The 20,851-nt window shown below is 41.8% G+C and overlaps 1 protein-coding gene and 1 pseudogene across 1 annotated transcript in view; both read left to right on the top strand.

The window, feature by feature from the left end:
• The window catches only part of DENND1A (DENN domain containing 1A), a 488,338-nt gene that overhangs the window by 308,351 nt on the left and 159,136 nt on the right, over nucleotides 1–20,851 (top strand). The gene's annotated exons all lie outside the window — the stretch shown is intronic.
• LOC136124859 (mitochondrial fission regulator 1-like pseudogene) lies at nucleotides 10,393–11,235 on the top strand (annotated as a pseudogene).

Genomic DNA, 20,851 nt, shown 5'->3' with positions numbered 1-20,851 from the left:
GCAGGACAGCCTCCCGGGGTAACCCCACTGAAGGCGGGTGGAAGGGCTTCAGTGTGAGCAATTTGGGGCACTTCAGACCTACGTTTTTTTTCCTGTGCCATCATCAAACGCAGCTGTTTCCCACGCAGCAGGGTGTCTACTGCCAGCGCTCTGAATGTGGCTCCACGTGCCCTAAATCTTTCTTAGTTACCTCAGGTCTAGACAGAAGGTGGGCCTATTTAGCGAAAAGCAGCTGGCTGCCACATTTGCCACACTGCCATCTGACCACACACCTGCCTCATGTTGCCACTCAGAGCTGCCTTGTGGGTGGCTGTGCGACGTAGACCCAGCCTCCCCCATTGTTCACACGGATGAGGAGGGTCGGGGCTCCCTGGGCAGTACAGTTCTGATGTTTGTGGTTTGGCCTCCAAAACTCTGCTTGCGAGAAAGTCTGTAAAGTCACACTGGCTTACAGACTGGAAGGAGTGGGTGTTCCTGGCCGTGTGTGCTGATGCGTGGCTGGGCTTGCGTGGTGGCAGGTGGCCACTGCCGCTGCATTACTGCCAGGAGTCCCAGTGGCACTTGGGGGTTAGCTGTCTGGGAGAGATTGCTGCTTGTTGGTGAATGGTTTGCAGCAGGGTTTCAGACTCCTCTGCTCTTAACTCACTGAGATTTTGGGGGATCCTTTGTGTTCTGTAAGGATGTGTCCTTTGTGCCATAATTAAACAGTGGCTACAATTCATTGACTTCTATGTGTTAAACACTCATCACTGACTTCCCATTTACTCTTCACACAACTCTGAGGAAGGTATTTCTCTTATCCTCACTTTACCTCACAGAGCTAAAAAGAGGGGGAGCCAAGAAGTGAACCCAGCTCTGTCACTCCACAGACCCCCGAGCCCCGCCACCCCCTAGGTGCCTTCGGCATTCAGGGTCTCACTCAGTTGGCATCCTAGCCCCATGGAGTAGGTGAGGGAGAAAAGAACCTCAGGGAGCACGTGTCTTGCCACAGATCATAAGGCTGGTGGGGGCAGAGCTGTGATTGGAGCCTAGTCTGGATGACACCCAGCCCGTGCTGCCTCCAATCCGTGTACACGGTCCCACTCTGAGGCAGAGAGAGATGACAGCGTAGGAAAAATAAAAGTGCCAGACCCTATGAGGTTTGCTGTTGATCATGTCAGGACAGGGTACGTGGTTGGTGTCTCAGGGCCTCTAGGCTGTAATTTGAGTTCTTTTTGGTCCAAGGAATTTGAGCTTTCTATTCCGGTTCCCTTTCAGTGGAAAAGTTCTCCCTTTAAGTTATGGGTGTCTTAGGTATGGACCTTGCAAGTGCTGAATAAATGTGGCAAGTGAGCCTGGGGTATTTGAAGTACAAGGAATGGCCAGGGGCCCCAGGCAGCCCAAGATGAGTGACTGATGGCGCAGAAACCATGGAGTGGACTGACTATCCCATATGCAGTGCTCTGAGCCAGGGCTGGGCATCAAATAGCAAAGATGAAGCAGATCTAGTCCTTTTCCTTCAAAGAGCATATTCCAGTGGCGGAAACAGACATGTGAATCACATATATCTCAGGGTATAGCATAACAGGGGCCACAAAGAATCAGGCACAGAGGAGCCCAGGGAGAGGGTAATGAAGGCTTCCTGAAGATGGCACATTCCAAGATGCCTTTCAGGTGATCAGTGAGGTAGCCTCAGGGAACCAAGGAAACTTGAGCAAGTTATTTTCCCTCTCTGAGCTTCAGTTTCCCATCCTCAAAAGAGGACTGCTAGGCCTGTCATTAGATCGTTGTGGCAGATAAATGAGATGGGGGTGTTCATCAGGTGCTTGACACCGTGCTCACTTGTCAGTGTTGGATAAATGGTGCTGCATTTGTTCTTAATAAAATCATTGTCAATAATTACAGCCAGAGTTAGAGGACAGTTGGTTCCCTCCATGTCCGAACAGTTCTCAGCCCACATGAAAAGGACCTCCCATTTGCAAGCTGGTTTGTGGAGGGTTGAGAATGTTCCACAGCAGTTGTTTCCAGACTGGGGCTTTAGACTCATCAAAGATTCCAAGATAGTAGTGAGGAGGGAATATGGTCCATATAGTACTTACTGTGTTTCAGTGGAATTCATAGATTTGATTTTTTTTTTTTAACTCAGAAAGCCAGTCTTTTATTTTTAAAGCTCTGCCATATATCTCTAGTGGGTGTCTATGGTCACCTGCCACACTCGTTCCAGATTGTCCGTGTAGCCAGCAAACAGAGTCTGGCCAACAGCAGACGAAGCCAGAGAGTCACACTGGGGCAGCCGTGCCTTGCTGCTGGTACTGATAACTCGTTGCTTCAGTTCATCTACCATGACCTTGCCCTTCAAGTCCCAGATCTGGATGCTGGGCCTGTGGCAGCAGAGCCAGTGTCTGTTGGGGCTGAAGCAGGGGGCGCTGATGATGTCCACACCATCTAGTGTTGAAAGGTGCTTGCCTTCATTGAGGCTACATGAGCTGTCAAGTCCTTGAGAGGGGAAATCTTGTCCGGTACACCTTTGCATCCTCTGCTCGTGGTACAGAACCAGGTCCTTTCAGTGTATCAGCATGTCCACTGTTGACCTCACAATCTCCCCTTTTGCCAAAGCTACTTGTTTACTGCATCTGACAGATTCTGCTTCTTAAACTTTCCCAAATCCTTGTCTCCATCCCTCCTAAACACCACCTAGTCCAAGCTCTTATTTCTCTCCTGTACTGTTTCCAGCAGCCTCTGAACTGGTTCTTCAGACTCCAGCCCTTCTTCCTCATGTACTAGAGAGCCCTTTCCAAAACATAAATTTAACTTTATTTCTTCCTACTGAAAACCATTTCATCAATCAATATAATTTTTAAAACGAAAAACAAGTTCTGAAGACAAAAACATCCTTCTATAACTTCCCAGTGCCTACAGATTAGAGGCAAGTTCCTTTTGTTGGCTTTGGAATCAGACCTTTGTTTAAATTCTGGCTTCTTCACTTACTAATCATGTGATCTTGGGCAAAATTATGTAAGCTCTCTGAGCCTTAGTTTCCTTATAATATGTGGTTGTGTGAATTAAATGTAATGAATATAATATGTATAAAGCAGTTATCCTATGAGCTCTGTAGGTGGTAGTCAATGATGATGAATTACGGATGCAGATGATGGTTAGCGTGGCATGCAGGGCCCTCCTTTATGATAGGATCCTCCCATTTTTTCCCCATAACTTCAGCTCTTTCCTGTCCCTGCTTCAAACCCTATGTTATAGGTGTTTGGAATTAGTAGTTCTCCCAAGCTTACATGTTGTTTCATGACTTTATACTTTGCATACAGTTTCTTTTGTCCCAAATGTCCTACCCCATCTGTCAATCACTAATGAAAAATGAAACTCATTTTTCAAAACTTAGGCTAAACCTAAGTCTGTAAAAACCTTCCCTGACCTCTCCAAGTAGATTTGACCGTACCTTTCTCTTTGTCCTCTCAAACCCTTATATTGCTTATAAAATTATACTTACCATCCAGCGGTATAATTTATTACACATTTCTGGCTTTCTCTTTTAATTGTGAGTTCTTTGAGAGCAGGAATCAAGTTTTATTCATCTTTGTTTCCGAGGGATGTAGCAGCCACTGAATAGATAGATGGAAGGATGGAAGGGACATGTGGATTGGGTTATTTTGGTAGATGAAATCTTGCAAAACATGGCATCCATGCTGGAAATTTTATTAAAAGAGGCCTTTGTTCTGCTTCTAGCCATGATGGAATAATTGGAACTGAATTTCTCCTCCCTCCATTTACAAATAAAACTCTGGGCAAATATGAAAACAGCTGTTTTCACGTATTGGACAACAAGCAGTGCAGGAATATAATCCCTGAGAGAAAGGAAGCAATTGAGATGAGGCCTGTGATCCCCCTGGCTTTCTGCCTTGAGGCATTTTCTGGACCCTGTTGCCAGAGGGGACTCCCCAGCAAAGCACACCATCTTGCTGAATCAAGGGGGTAGAGATCTGAGTTTGAGGGTGAGGTGGTTTAAATGTGTCGGTCAGAGTACCAGATAGGAGGGAGCTACTCAGCAAAAATCTGAATTGAGTCTGTAGGCTGATCTGCCCGTGTGTAGAGGGGAGCTCCTAAGGGTAGGAGCCATGCAAGCTCCAGCTGGCCAGAGTAAGACCTTGTTGATCACTCAGGCAGTCGTTAGAGACCCACAGAGGCCATGCCTTGGTGTAGTAGTCTAAATTAGCTCTAGGGTAAAGATGATTTTAGCCCTGCCCTAACACAGCTTAAAATCAAGCCTTGAGGAACACAAGACAGATCTTCTGTGATACTGGTAATGTGCTGGCTTTTGATCTGAGTGCCAAGTACGTGGGCAAGAATTTATCAAGCTGTACACAAATGATATGTGTACTTTTATGTATGTATGTTAAACTTCAGTAAAAACTTTTAAACAAAACCATTTCTTTTTAAGCCTTATCAGGATCAACCTGATATACAGGAAAATTAACCTGTCAAAGTAAACTTCAACCCTCTTTTAAAAAAGACAAAAAATCTGACACCCAACAATGTAACGTTCACAATATCTAGCATCCTATCAAAAAAAATACTAGACAGGTGGGAATGTAAATTGATACAGCCACTTTGGAGAACAGTATGGAGGTTCCTTAAAAAACTAAAAATAGAACTACCATACAACCCAGCAAACCCACTACTGGGCATATACCCTGAGAAAACCATAATTCAAAAAGAGTCATGTACCAAAATGTTCATTGCAGCTCTATTTACAATAGCCAGGACATGGAAGCAACCTAAGTGTCCATCAACAGATGACTGGATAAAGAAGATGTGGCACACATATACAACAGACTATTACTCAGCCATAAAAAAGAATGAAACTGAGTTATTTGTAGTGAGGTGGATGGACCTAGAGACTGTCATACAGAATGAAGTAAGTCAGAAAGAAAAACAAATACCGTATGCTAACACATATATATGGAATCTAAAAAAACAGGTCAGAAAAACCTAGGGGCAAGACGGGAATAAAGATGCAGACCTACTAGAGAATGGACCGGAGGATACGGGGAAGGGGAAGGGTAAGCTGTGACAAAGTGAGAGAGTGGCATGGACATATATACACTACCAAACGTAAAGTAGCTAGCTAGTGGGAAGCAGCTGCATAGCAGCGGGAGGTCAGTTCAGTGCTTTGTGACCACCTAGAGGGGTGGGATAGGGAGTGTGGGAGGGAGGGAGATGCAATAGGGAAGAGATATGGGGACATATGTATAACTGATTCACTTTGTTATAAAGCAGAAACTAACACACCATTGTAAAGCAATTATACTCTAATAAAGATGTTAAAAAAAATACTAGACATGTTGAGAATCAGGAAAAATGTAACCCGTAACCAAGAGAAAAATTAGTTAACAGAAACAAACTCAAAAATGACAATATGATGGAATTAGCAGATGAGAACCTTAAGATAGACATTATAAAAGTTATCAGTATGCTCATGAATTTAAAGGAAGACTTGAACTAAATGAGGAGAGAAATGGAAGATATAAAAAGAATGAATGAAAAGGAATATCTAGAGGTGAAAGATGCAATACCTGGAATGAAAATTTCACTGATAGGATTAAAAGGATATTAGACACTACAGCACAAATGATCAATGAACTCGAAGACATAGCAATAAAAACTATCCATTATGAAGCATAGAAAGGAAAAAGACTGAAAAAGGTTGACAGAACCTCGAGGACCCATAGCACAATATCAAGAGGACTAACATACATGTAATTAGAATCCTAGAAGGAGAGGAGGGTAGAGAGAGACAGAAAAAATATTTAATGAGATTATAGACAATTTTTTTTCAGTTTTGATGAAAACAATCAACTCAGTTCCAGGAAGCTGAATGAACCTCGAGCATAATAGACGCAAACAAAACCACACAAAGGTGCATCATGATAATTACTCAAAACAAGTGATACAAAGAAAAGTTTAAAATTAGCTAAAGAAGAAAGACACATTATGTAAAAGAAAAAAGCGATTATGGAAGACTTCTTGTAAGAAACAACATGAACCAGAAGATAATGGAATGACACTTTTAAAGTAATGAAGGAAAATTTTCTTCAACCTCGAAATCTATATCCAGTGTAAATATCCTTCAAAAATAAAGGCAAGGGCTTCCCTGGTGGCGCAGTGGTTGAGAGTCCGCCTGCCGATGCAGGGGACACGGGTTCGTGCCCCAGTCAGGGAAGATCCCACATGCCACGGAGCGGCTGGGCCCGTGAGCCATGGCCGCTGAGCCTGCGCGCCCGGAGCCTGTGCTCCGCGACGGGAGAGGCCACAACAGTGAGAGGCCTGCGTACCGCAAAAAAAAAAAAGATAAATGAGTATTTAAAGTAAATAATATCAGTGTATTATGTGCTATACGTAGAAGTAAAATGTATGACAACAGTAGGACAAAGGACAGGGGGAGAATGGAAGTATACTGTTTTAAGGTTCTTAAATTATATGTAAACTGTTATAATATTATTTGAAAGTAGACTATTAAGTTAAAAATGTATATTGTAGGATTTCCCTCGTGTCACAGTGGTTAAGAATCCGCCTGCCAGTGCAGGGGACACAGGTTCGAGCCCTGGTCTGGGAAGATACCACATGCCACAGAGCAACTAAGCCCGTGTGCCACGACTACTTAGCCTGTGCTCTAGAGCCCATGAGCCACAACTACTGAGCCTGTGCGCCTAGAGCCTGTGCTCCGCAACAAGAGAAGCCACCACAGTGAGAAGAAGCCTGCACACTGCAACGAAGAACAGCCCCCGCTCGACACAACTAGAGAAAGCCCGTGCACAGCAATGAAGATCCAACGCAGCCAAAAATAAATAAAATTTTTTAAAATGTATATTGTAAACCTTAGAAGAGCTGCTAAGGAAAAAAAAAAAGTGGTATATAGCTAATAAACCAAGATTGAAGATCCAAAAGATTTTGGAGGCGGGAAGGATAAAGGAACCAAACACAGATGGAACAAATAGAAAAGTTAGCAAGATGATAGATTTACCCAACTATAGTGATTATTACATTAAATGTACATGGTCTAAATACTCCACTTATTGGAGATTATTAAATTATATTTTAAAAGTAAGACCCAATTATATGCTGTCTACAAGAATTCCACTTTAAAGAGTCAGATGAAAAGTAAAAGGGTAGAGAAGATATACCATACAAACACTAATGAAGAGAATTGGTAGGGGAGAAGAGACAAATCTTCCTTATAAAAGAATTTCAAATTAATATCTGTAGATATTGTCCTGTCTAGGAGAAGGAGCTTAATCTCTGTGTCCGCAGCCCCACACACACACACACACCACTTGAGTGTGGGCTGGACTTAGTGTCTCACTTCCAAAACTAATGTATATAAAGGGAAAAAGAGTAACTTTAGTGGAGAAATGGCAGAAACTACCTTAACCAAGTGATGTCATGTGAATATCACTGTAAACTTGATATGACGTGATGAGGAGGATATGTCACTTTTGTGTTATTCTTTCCAGAAACCCAGTAAAATCATGACAGAACCTTCAGATAAACTCAAATTTAGGGATGTTCTATCAAATACCTGACCAGTACTTCTCAAAACTATCAAGGTCAGGGACTTCATTGGCAGTCCAGTGGTTAAGACTCGGTGCTTCCACTGCAGGGGGCACGGATTCAATCCCTGGTCGGGGAACTAAGATACTGCATGCCGCGCAGTGCAGCCCCGCCCCCCCAAAAAATTTTTTTTTTAATTGGAATTCTGGGTTGAATTCTAGGATAGAAAAGACGCATTAATGGAAAAACGGGTGAAATCACAATAAAGTTTGGAGTTTAGTTAATAATAATGTACCAGTGTCCGTTTCTTAGTTTTGACAAATGCACCATGGTAATGTAAGATATGGGAAACTGAAACTGCGTTGAGGAGTATCTGGGCGCTCTCTCTACTATCTTTGCAACTTTTCCGTGAATCTAAGAATATTCCAAAATGTATAATTTTTGAAAAAGAGAAACAGAAAAAAGGAATTAAGGGAGTATTAGGAACAATTTGATGCCTATAATTTTGACAAATTGATTGAAATGAACAAATGCCTTGAAATACACAGATAACATAAGGTTTCTGAAGAAGGAATAGAAAGTTGAAAAATAGTACTGTTTCTATTAAAGAAATTTGAATTTGTAATTAATTAAAACTTTCCCACAAAGAAAACTCCAGACCCAGATAGCTTCACGGATTAGTTCTATCATATATTTTAGGGTACATCTTACACTAACTTTTTAAGAAAATAGAGAGGAAAGGAACACCTTCCACCTTATTTTATGAGGTCAGCATTACCCTGACATGAAAATCAAACAAAGAATTTACAAGAAAAAAAAATATTGATCAATATAGCTAATAAATATAGATGTAAAAACCTTTAACAAAATATTAGCAAATTGAATCCAGCAATATAGAAAGGATAATACATCATGATCAAATGTGTACAGGTTGGTTAAATATTTGAAAATCAGTGTAATTTACCATATCAACAGACTAAAAAAGGAAAACTATATCAAAACATAAGCCAAAAAAGTATTTTAGGAAAAATTCAACATCTGTCCTTGATAAAAGCTCTTAGCAAACCTAGGTATCCTCATAGTGATAAAGAGCATCTAGGAAGAACTTACAGCCAACATACTTCGTGGTGAAAGACTGAATGCTTTCCCCTTGAGAATGAGAACAAAAAAAGGACGGACGTTAGCTCTTCCCATTTCTATTCAGCATTGTACTGGAGGTTCTAACCACTCACTAAGACAAGGAAAAGAAATAAAAGCCCTAAAGGTTAGAAAGAAGGAAGAAAAATTGTCTTTATTCAGACAACATGATCATGTATATGGAAAATCCAAAGGGGGTCTCATAAACATTTGCATAAATTTGCATAAACAAATTTAGCAAAGGTACAGGATAAGGTTAGTATATAAAAACCAAATGTACTTCTATATACTAGTAATGAGCAATTGAAAAATGAAATATTTTAAAGTACCATTTTAAATAGCATACAAAACACAGAATACTTAGGAATACATTTAACAAAATATGTGCAAGATTTGTATACTGAAAGCTATAAAACATTTCTCAGAAAATAATTTAAAAGACCTAAACAAATGGAGAGATACTCCACTTTTTGGATTGGAAGACTCAATATTTTTAAGATGTTAATTTTTCCTAAATTGATCTATAGATTCAATATAATCCCAGCCCAAATTCCAGATGGCTTAAAAAAAAAAACAACTTGAGCTGATTCTAACATGCACATGAATATGCGAAAGATCTAGAATAGCCAAAACAATGTTGAAAAAGAACAAAGTTGTAGGACTTGTATTACCTACTTTTAAGACTTCCAGTAAAGTTTAGTAAATGTAGATCAACATTGTAGGTAAACATAGAGTTCAATAGAACAGAATAAATAGTTCAGAATTAGGCCCACACATAAATGGTTAATTGACCTTCAACAAACATGCCAAAGTAATTCAATTGAGGAAGGATAGTTTTCTTCAACAAATGCTACTGGAAGAACTGGATATCTATATGGAAAAAAAATGAGTGTTGACTTTTACCTCTTTCAAGTATTAGCCCAAAATGGATTATAGACCTGAACTTAGAGGCAAAGACTATAAAATGAATAGAAGAAAAGATAGGAGAAAATCTTCATGAACTTAAGGTAAGCATAGTTTTCTTAGTTAAGACATAAAGCACAGGGACTTACCTGGTGGCGCAGTGGTTAAGAATCTGCCTGCCAGTGCAGGGGGCATGGGTTCGAGCCCTGGTCCTGGAAGATCCCACATGCCACGGAGCAACTAAGCGCATGCACCACAACTACTGAGCCTAAGCTCTAGAGCCCTCGAGCCACAACTACTGAGCCCATGTGCCACAACTACTGAAGCTCGCGCGCCTAGAGCCTGTGCTCCGCCAGAAGAGAAGCCACTGCAATGAAGCCCGCACACCGCAACAGAGAGTAGCCCCCACTCACCACAACTAGAGAAAGCCCGCGCGCAGCAACGAATACCCAATGCAGCCAAAAAAATAAAAAGTCACCGTTTTACAAATGAAGGGGCAAGCCACAGACTGAGAGAAAATATTCTTGATACTTATATCTGCAAAAGGACTTTTTCCCCAGAATATATAAAGAACCCTTAAACTGAATAATAAGACAGCAGCCCAATTAAAAAGTAGGCAAAAGACTTGAAGAGACACTCAACAATAAAAGATATTCAAATGGCCAATAAGGCTGTGGCAGGAGGGGCCCTGAGGAAGATAAGTCTGATGTTTCTTAAAATGGCCTGATAGGAAGGCTTCACGCCTCCTGCCATTCCAAGCCTCCAGAGCTGCCCTGTGGCTGCCTTGTGCTTCAAGTGCAGGAGCCAGTTGAAATGTCAGGAATGGAGGCCAATGTGACCATCCCAATCTGACAAAACAAGCCGCGTGGGGCTGCTCAAAGTATAGTGAGAAGAATCGGGACCGACCTACCCCTGAAGCCATGTCCCCGGGCATCCTTTGAGACCCTGCCCAACATCTCTGACCTGTGTCTGAGGCATGTACTGCCAGTCCCTACTCTGGCTGACATCGTCTGGATTCCTGCAGATGTAGAGGAGACTTATGTCCTGGTCAGGAGCCATACACGCCCCCTGAGGCACACCTGCAAGCCCAGCCCTCTGATCGTCATTCAGCACAATGCCTCAGTGCCCAAACTGCGTGGGTCGCAGGAGAGGCTTCTGGCCTTGAAGAAGCCAGCCCTGCCCGCCCTTGGCTGCACCAAAGAGCTGCAGGATGAGCTGAGCCACCTGCGCAGCCAGATTGCTAAAATAGTGTCAGCTGATGCAGGAAGTTCAAATGTCTCTTCTCCCTTACCTTGTTTTGGATCCTCATTCCACTCTACAACTTCCTTTGTCATTAGTGACATCACCAAGGAGACCAAGGTACAGGTCCCTGAGCTTCCATCAGTCCCCCTGCTTTGTTCTGCCAGCCCTGAATGTTGCAAACCAGAACACAAAGCTACCTGCAGCTCGTCTGAAGAAGATGACTGCGTCTCTCTGTCCAAGGCCAGCAGCTTTGCAGATATGATGGGTATCCTAAAGGACTTCCACCAAGTGAAGCAGAGCCAAGACCTGAACTGGAGTTTATTGAAGGAGGAAGACCCTGCCATGCTTACCTCTGAGGTCCTAAGGAGGAAGTTTGCTCTGAAGGAAGAAGATACCAGTAGAAAAGGAAACTGATAGCACTCAGCTCTGCAAACTCAGCCTCAGGCTCCTGGAATTCCTTCAATAGCTGCCTTCCTCACCACAGATGCTTCTGCCTCTCAGTTAGAAATCTTCGGCAACACTCTTGCCGAAAGCTAGATCTTGGACCAAGAGAAGAGCTGCACTGTATGTTTTCCATGCTTCAGACCTCAGCAGACACTAAGGCCTGTTTTGAGCTGAGACACGTTACAGGTAATTGTGTAGGTTGGAATGTCCCAGTTTAAAGGGTGAGATAGAAGTTTCTGGTTTTTCCTTGCCCCTGTGTGAAAATAGGTCCTAAATGAATGACTGACTTCACTGCACTAGACCCCATAACTGGTCTTACTGAACGCTTTGTGCCCAGCTGTCACTTACTCTGAGTGGCTTCCTTGCAGCAGAGCAGGGCTGAGGGCAGGGGGCTATGTTTATGTGCACGTTCACAGAGCAGGGAAAATCTTATGCTGCTCCATCATGAACTGGCACCAGTGTCCAGCAATCACTCTCTCCCCCTTCCCGGTCCAACACCTACATATAGAGGTCGGGCCACTGGACCAGCTGACACTTGGGCTGCTGGGAGGCCTGGGCTTTTTTTTTCTTAAATATATTTTGTAATACTGTACAACCAAATCTACCCTCCAAGGCCCTGGGGCCTCATTGGTTCCACTAATTGAAAGCTCTTTCTCTTCCACAAACTTTAGTTTAAGCCCAGTAGGAAAGAGAAATGGAGAGGGGAAAGAGAGTACCATCCTTCTTCCAGGCCCTTGACTGCTCCTTTGCATTGGGCCAAGGTTTTTACCTACCACACCGTCCATGACTCGGATGCCCTCAGGTCCGTTTTCTCTACGGTATGTATCCTGTGTGTGTTTAGGTTGAAGCACTACCTGACATTAAAGGAAGGATTTGGAGAGAAAAAAGAAAAACAATAGCCAGTAAGCACAGGGAAAGATGTTCCATGAGGGTGTAAATTGATACCACAAGGAAGGTACTGCTGTATACCCACTGGTATGGCTAAAATAAAAAGACTGCATTTCTTATAAATGAGTATCTTAAACAAATGTTTACTCTGTGACCAAGTAATTTCAGTCTTAGGTATACACGCAAGAAGATGAAAACTTATGTACGCGCAGACACATGTACGTGAATGTTTTTAGCAGCTTTGTTCATAATTGCCAAAAACTGGAAACATTCCAGATGTCCTTCAACTGGTGAGGGACAGTGGTGTGCCTGTAAAATGGAATACTACTTGGCAATCAAAAGAAACTAAGTACTGATCTATCCAACAAAATGGATGAATCTCACATTATGCTAAGTGAAATAATCCATTTATTTGACGTTTTGGAATAGGCAAGACTGTTGAGCGAGAACTCGGATGAGCGGTTGTCCGGAGCAGGGCTGGGAGGAGCAGCTGACTATCAAGGGGTGTGAGGGGATTTGGGGTGACGGAGCTGTTCTGTATCTTGATTGTGGGGATGGTTACATGGCTATGTGCATCTTTCAAAATTCATAAAACTAGCCACCAAAAGTGGTAAATTTTACTATATGTAAGTCATACCTGACTTAAAAAAAATTTTTTTTAAAGACTGACAATAACAAGTGTTAGGAAGGATGTGGAACAACTGATCTGAAACTTTCATCACTGGTATTGGGAGCATAAAACAGAAAACCACTTTGGAAAACAGTTGGGCAGTTTTCTCTGAAGTTAAATGTACACCAGCAATATAACCCAATAACCCCACTCCTGGGTATTTATCCAAGAGAAATGAAAATATATATCCAAACAGGTTTGTACACGAGTGTTTATAGCAGCTTTATTCACAGTAAACAATACCTAATGTCCATCAGCTGATAGATGGAGAAACACTATATTTTATCCCTACTTTTTACTACATGAGTCATTATTCATTGTAACATACTTGTGATACACAAAACAACATGGATGAATCTTGAATATATTACACTGAGCAAAAAAAGCCAGACACATGAGAATGTACTATATGATTTCATGTACTTAAAATCTAAAAGAGAGTGGGTGAAAGCAGGCCAGTGGTTGCCTCGGCCTGGGATGGAGAAGGCAGGAACTGATTGAAAAGGGCAGGAAGGAACATTCTGAGGTGAAGGAAATGTTCTATTTCTTGATTGTGGTGATGGTTACACAGATGTATATATTTGTCAAAACTCATTGAACTGTACTTTTAAAATATATGCATTCTATTGTATATTAATTATGACTTGATAAAGTAAATTTTAAAAAGGAAGAGGACTTGGAAATTAATTTTAAAAAGGAAGTTCTAATATTGATTAGCTTTCAGAACAACTCTGCTGATTTTCACATGATTTATGAACATGGGTTAAGGGGTAACTTTGGAGGCAGGGTGGCTCTGGCTTTCTACTAGTTACCTAGACAATTTAGTCTTAAATTTTGTAATCTTAGTTAGCTTTTTGTACCATTAAAAAAAAAAAGAGTTGGCAAGGTTAATACTGTTGTACTTTGCTGGGTTCCATGAAACTTGCAATGTACTGCTTTCACTGACAATATTGTATTGTTCCCTAGCTGTGGATTTGGGGGAAGGAATATGGCAAGAATAGTCCATCTTTTATTGGTGTAAAGGCCTGTTTACAGACTTCATTTTTTTTAAATAAATTTATTATTTATTTATTTTTGGCTGCATTGGGTCTTCGTTGCTGATGTTTATCTCAAGCCCATGTGGATGCTTTGAACAGAAACATAATGTCCCTTCCTCCACAGCCATTTAACCAAGCACTCTTCATCTGTTTCTCTCTTAAAATTTAAAGAACATCTCTTGTTCCTTCAAGAGTGTTAAGTATACACTGTTTAGCCAACGGGTAAAATTTGTAGAGCTTTTTAAAAGCTTGGCAAAAGAGAGCTCAGACGCTTCCAGGCTTCCAGTGAGGTGAACATACCACACCTCACCACTGATTTCCCAGAGCTCAGTCGGGGCCCTTTCTAATATTCTTTGGCCTGAAACTCACAGGTTTTTGTGTATGCACGTGTATGTGGAGATCTTTACCATCTGCTTACACTCTCCTTTCTTTTACTTCGTGCTTTCTGTAACCTGATCAATGCTCTTCTAAATCAGACTTTCTTATGTGGTGATATATGTAATAGGACCTTAAAATACGTATTACCTTTTGACTCAATAATTCTACTTTTAAGGGTTTTTTTCTGGCAAATCCTTCTAAATGGAGAAAGCCACCTAACCAAATAGCATTGTTTATGTTAACTGAAGTTGGGAACAACCTTAATATCCAAAATTAAGGGGACTGTTTAAGGTGATCTATTCCACTGCTATTCAATGGAGTGTACCATACACAGTCACTAAAAATGATTGCTATGAAGAATGTGGGCAACACAGGAAATGCTAAGGATACAATTCAGTGGAAAAAGCAGAATATTGAATGATATATCTACCATGACTACAATTAAGAAAAACAGCCAGATACTCAGAAGTAAGATTTTTAAAAGAACTTCCAAATTATCAACAGTGGTATATTAGGATAGTAAAGTTATGAGTTAACATTTTTTTCTCTCATTTTCTAAATTTTCTGTGATACGATTATTACTAGTTTTATGATGGAAAACTCATCTTTCCTCCTCTTTCCTGAAGCACTTGAATCTTGGCTTTTGGCTTTATGGTTTGTATGTCTTCAGGACTGTAGTTTCTCTTTCTTCTCCATATACTTTGGTTTTAAAAAGATCACAAATGACTTAATGATGCGTTTTAAATCACTTAAACTTCTTGTTCTTCCTTGGTGGAATTTTTGAGGGATATCCAAGAGGTTTCTAACCATGTGAAGAGAGAGAAACCATCTTGAGCAGTCTTCCTTGGTGTGAGAAGGGGGAGAAGGCAAGGGAAGAAAGATACTGTTTACAGAGCACCTGCAGTGCCCCAGGCCAGAGTAGTTTCCAGTCCTTCTATGCTGCATCCAAGCTTCTTCACAAGCTGGACGCTGACCCCAGGCAACCTCTCAGCCTCATCTTGCATCACTTCAGTACTCATACCCCGTTTCCCAGCCACTAGGAGAGTGATCCCATTCCCCAAGGCCTCATGCTCTTTCACATCTCTCTGCTTCTTTCCGTGCTATTCCCTCTGGTTAGGATACCGTTCCTTCTCTACTTGGCTAAACCTATTTGCTCTATAGGGCACTCCTCACCTGTCACTTCTGTGATGCTTCCACAGCTCGGCACTGGGATTTCATAACATTTTTCCCATACTACTTTTATACCATGTACTATATAATAACTCTTTCCCCTCCTAAGCATTTGGGCTTTACATGGTTGTGAACACAGCCCTGGCACAATGCATGACTCACTGGGGCATTCAATGAGTGTTTGTGGAATGAGTGAATGAATGAAAGAGTGAGCAAAATATGCAATCTGCTTTGAACTCTAGATCTTGGAAAACTCATTTATTCAACATTTGACTCTTCACTTTGTACAGGTATCTGGAAGAGCAAAGATCTGCAAAGATCAGAGTTCCCTTTTTAAAAGAGACAGGAGAAATTCAGTGTACATTACAGCTACAATTTACTGGGTAAATTGAGTGCCAAGCATTTTGACTCTTTGGTCATGATTACTAAATGCCATTGGGATTTTACTTTACACCCTAAAAATGGATTTCTTCAAATTGCAAGTAGTCACCCATTAGTGAAACCATAAAATCAACTTAGTGGGTCACAGCAAGCTTTTTTTTTTAATGGAGTTGAACAAGGAATATCAGAGTATATCTCAAATAATATGGGTAAGCATCAATTCATGAAACTCTTAAATATACGTAATATACATATCATACTGGTTTACAAAATATAATACGTTCATTACTCTGCAACACAGTAAAAAAAAAAAAGGAAAACTATTGATATATTGTGACCATTTTAATCATTAAAATTCATACCTTTTAATGTGTGAGCTACCATTTCATTGTATGGATAATACACCATAATATATTCGGCCTGATAATTTCAAGTTTTGCATTCTTTTTTTTAAAAATAAATTTCTTTATTTATTTGTTTTTGGCTGTGTTGGGCCTTCGTTGCTGCGCACGGGCTTTCTCTAGTTGCAGCGAGCGGGGGCTACTCTTTGTTGCGGTGTGCGGGCTTCTCATTGCAGTGGCTTCTCTTGTTGCGGAGCACAGCTCTAGGCACTTGGGCTTCAGTAGTTGTGGCTCACAGGCTCCAGAGCACAGGCTCAGTAGTTGTGGCGCATCAGGCTTAGTTTCTCTGCGGCATGTGGGATCTTCCCAGACCAGGGCTCGAACCCATGTCCCCTGCATTAGCAGGCAGATTCTTAACCACTGAGCCACCAGGGAAGTCCCTCAAGTTTTGCATTCTTTTTTTTTTTTCTTTTTTTTTTTGCGGTACACGGGCCTCTCACTGTTGTGGCCTCTCCCGTTGCGGAGCACAGGCTCCGGACACGTAGGCTCAGCAGCCATGGCTCACAGGCCCAGCCGCTCCGCGGCATGTGGGATCCTCCCAGACCGGGGCACAAACCCGTGTCCCCTGCATGGGCAGGCGGACTCTCAACCACTGCGCCACCAGGGAAGCCCTTGCATTCTTTTAAACAGCAGTATGATGGACATATTTGTAACTAAATCTCTATATCATTTACTTGAATTCCATGAATTGCTGGAAATAGAATTTCTGAATCATATAAAAATTTAAGGCTTTTGATACATACTTTTAAATACCACCACCTCCCCCAAAAGATTATACCAGTTTTCACTTTTATCAGTAACATGAAAGTTAACACTTATTCTTGAAAAATTGTTTAAAATTCATATAATTTTTTTTTTGGTGGAAACTATATGCATGTGTAGCTATCCCAGTCACCTGTGTGAGGCCCAGCAGTCACTTGGACCCTGTACTTCTCTTCTGTGCTGTGAAACTGGAAAATGGACAATGGCTTCCTAATTACATTCCTGTCTTCAGTCTCTTCTAACTCCAATCAGTTTTCTGGTCTTTCTAGAGTAAAGTCTTCCTTGACCCTCCCTCAGTAGTTGATTGCTCTATCTTTTGTATTCTCAAAGCACATGGTACATCCTTCTGTTACAGCGCTCGTCATGTTATATCGGAATTATTTTTGGCTTCTTGTGTCCTCTCTTCCAACCCCTCTAGGGTAGGGACTAAAAACTCTTCCTTCTTTACGTTTGTATCTACCCCTGAGTTAAATATATAGCATGTACTCAGTAAATTTTCACTGAGTGAATGACAGCATCTTGTTTAATTGTGACCTCAGGACTGGTTCAAATCACATTAAAATTGGGCTATGCCATGTAGGTGACTGTCTGTGGGAGTCCAAAGGCAAAACTTTGGTTCAGGAGGGCCCAGATTCAAATAAGCCCGGAGTCTAGGGCTTCCCTGGTGGCGCAGTGGTTGAGAGTCCGCCTGCTGATGCAGGGGACACGGGTTTGTGCCCCGGTCCGGGGAGATCCCACGTGCTGCGGAGCGGCTGGGCCCGTGAGCCATGGCCGCTGAGCCTGCGTGTCCGGAGCCTGTGCTCCGCAGTGGAAGAGGCCACAACAGTGAGAGGCCCGTGTACCGCAAAAAAAACCAAAAAACAAAAAATAAGCCCGGAGTCTGCTTGCTGCCTCTTCTCTGGAGTACCCCCGCTTAGAATGCTGGTTGGAGAGAGAGCAGTCTGCTCAGAGATGGCCTTGCTTTGTTAGGCCATTGCTAACAGCTTTGTTGGCTGGAGCTTCTCTATGCCATGATTTTTTCCAAAGGCCCGGAAACTTCAGACCCTAGGGATGCTGCTACAGGGCCTCCTAGGTGCTGATGTGCCATCCTACCTTGTGAGTCAACAATGCATTTAATCCCAGAAGCAAGGGAGCAGACATCACAGGCTGTCTGGCTTAGTAGTCTGGCCCGGGAAATGTCTGAACTAATAGTAAACCTTGCAAAAAACCCATTCTTAAAATCCCAATAGGAAGAAAAATGCCGAGTGGGGAGATGGGCGGGCTCTGATTGTCTTGAGTATCTTATGTAACTCTTTATGTGTATAGGCCTTGTAGACTTAGTACCCTTGTGGAATTGATCCTTCTGCCACGGTAAAACATGTATTGTTAGTATTCTCTAATAGAATGTTTATTCATTCAACAGGTATTTCCTATGGGGAAATGTTGGTCAAAGGTTACAAACTATAACATGAATAAGTTCCAAGGATCTAATGTACATTATGGTGACTGTAGTTAGTAATACTCTATTGCATGCTTGAAATTTGCTAAGAGAGTAGATCTTAAGTGTCCTTATCACATACAAAGAAAAAGTAACTATGTGAAGTGATGAATATGTTAATTAACTTAATTGTGATGATTATTTCAAAATATATACATTTATCAAATCATCACCTTGTGCACTTCAAATATGTATAATTTTATTTGTCAATTAGACCTCAGTAAAGCCAGAAAAGACAAAAGAAACCAAAACAGGCATTCCCTGAGCACCTACTATGTGTCAGGCTTTGTTTTGGGTATAATGGATGCAGAGATGATTAAGACATGCACCTTATTCCCAGTGAGGTCACTGGCTGGTTAGTAAAAGAAGTAACAGAAGGCTGGGCTGCCAGTATTGCCCCCACTTCTGCAATCCCAGACCATTCTCTGTTGCTGTAAATGAAGGCATAATCTGGAACATGAATGTCACTGTTCAACTTAAAACCCTTTAATGGTTCCTCATTTTCTTCTGAGTAAAATTCAAGCTCCATAATATGGCCTTTTATAATCTAGTCTCTGCCTGCCTCTCCTGGCACATCTCTTGCCGCTCTCCTACCCACTTATACCAGCAGCTTTGTTTCCATCCACAGGAACCATTCAGAGTGTCCCCAAAGGGCAGATCAGTAGCCAGTTCAGGATTGGAGGTTATTTATCCAGCCAAAGTTTTCTGGAGGTGTGCTCAGTGTCTTGGACCATAGGAACATAAAGATGTACAAGAAACAGTCACTGTTCCTGGAAAAGGAGAGATGAGCATACTGGGAGCGGGAATGGAATGCATTGAGGCTGGAGGTGTGAACAAAAAAAGTATAATGCGTTTGGTCAGGGAAAAATAGTTTAGTCCAGCTGGAGCACAGGGTGTGTATTTGGGAGGGACAAAAGATGAGACCAAAGAAGTAGATGGGAAGGACCAGGTGGGAAATGGTCTTCTGTCATAAAAACAAGTCTGGACTTCATATTTTGGGCAGTGGGGAATCAACTAAGGTAGTTAGGTCAGGTAATGACTAGACTAAGGGTGGAATGTTGGACCCAACCTCTTGTTGCTTCTCTGGTTCCTAGAATCTAGCCAAGCTCTCCCCACCCCAAATCTGATATTGGACTTGGGTCAGGGGACAGTTTGCTGAAGAGAATTCTTTTCAGTATCACCTATCACCATTATCCAGTCATTCGTCCCTCATGCTTTAGGGGATTGTCTGTAGGTCTCTCTTCTGTGTTGGACCACTCTCCATGACAGTGTCCACTCCGTGACTTCTAAATTTCATGTAGGAAGGAAAGGAGCATCATGATCCAGTGTGCCTTGCCCTGAGTGTGTGTGTGTAGGATTTGTCAACAATCGAGTATTTTATGGGAGTTTATGGGACTTCATTAAAGATGCTGGAGCAGAAGCACTGTGGGACATCAGAAGAGACCTCAGCAATAAACCGCAACTCCAAGCTCTGGAATGCAGTAAATGTTTAAGAGACTTCCTTCCATTCATTACTGAATTTTACTTTACTTTTATACCAGTTAAGAGTTGTGTTTTATTGGTTGAAATTTCTTGATTCCGTTTTCCCCAGGTCTGTTTAAAAGCTACATTTTATCCTTGAGGATGTTTGGCTCCTGATAGAGGAAGTGCTGCCAGCGAATTCAATTAACTGGCAGAGCTCACAGATATTATACACGGATTTCTTTTTTTCCTTCTTTTTCACAACTGCTACATAAACACAGCTGGGTTTAATATTTGTCGTAACAAAGATTTAACTTGAATCGTTTTACTCTGGGTAATTAATGCTTGGAATCTCGGCTACTTCTTCATTCATTTGTGATCTGCGTTTTTGACTCTGGCTATCTAGATAATGAAGTGTGCTCCTCTAGGTCTTTGCCCTGCCTTAAAACTGCTTAATATTTGGCCGTTCCCACTAGAGAGCAGATGCTTTTCTTTGCAAGAATTGAATTTCTGTCAGCTCTTTTATGCATCATGTGTTTGGAACTGTAAGTGGATCAAGTTGTTCATCACAGCAGGGACACTGTGAAACACATCTATTATACACACTTCCCACCACCCCCCTTCCTGTTTTGTTTTGTTTTTTTTTTCTCCCCTGAGGAGGTGGAGATGCCCAGATCCCCTTGGGAGATATCTCACTCTGTGTGGATGTATCCATGTGATCCACCATGGATCCGGCCTGGCTACATCCCTAAGCCTGGAAATCTATATCCATTCAGCCCAGGATTGTTGCTGAGCCGAATCCTGCTTTTATCTTTGTAAACACCAAGCACTTCATTAACTCCCAAATACACATAAGTTTGGGTCACTAGATAAACCCACTAGGCTTAGCATAATGAGTGACATTTCAGTCATTGATGCCCCAGAAAATGTTAATTGTGAGCCCATTATTCTTTTTTATGCT

This window comes from Phocoena phocoena, chromosome 6 (genome assembly GCF_963924675.1).
Source record: "Phocoena phocoena chromosome 6, mPhoPho1.1, whole genome shotgun sequence".
NCBI classification, from domain to species: domain Eukaryota; kingdom Metazoa; phylum Chordata; class Mammalia; order Artiodactyla; family Phocoenidae; genus Phocoena; species Phocoena phocoena.
Note: the sequence above shows the minus strand (reverse complement) of the source record. Positions and strands in the feature narration are given on the sequence as shown.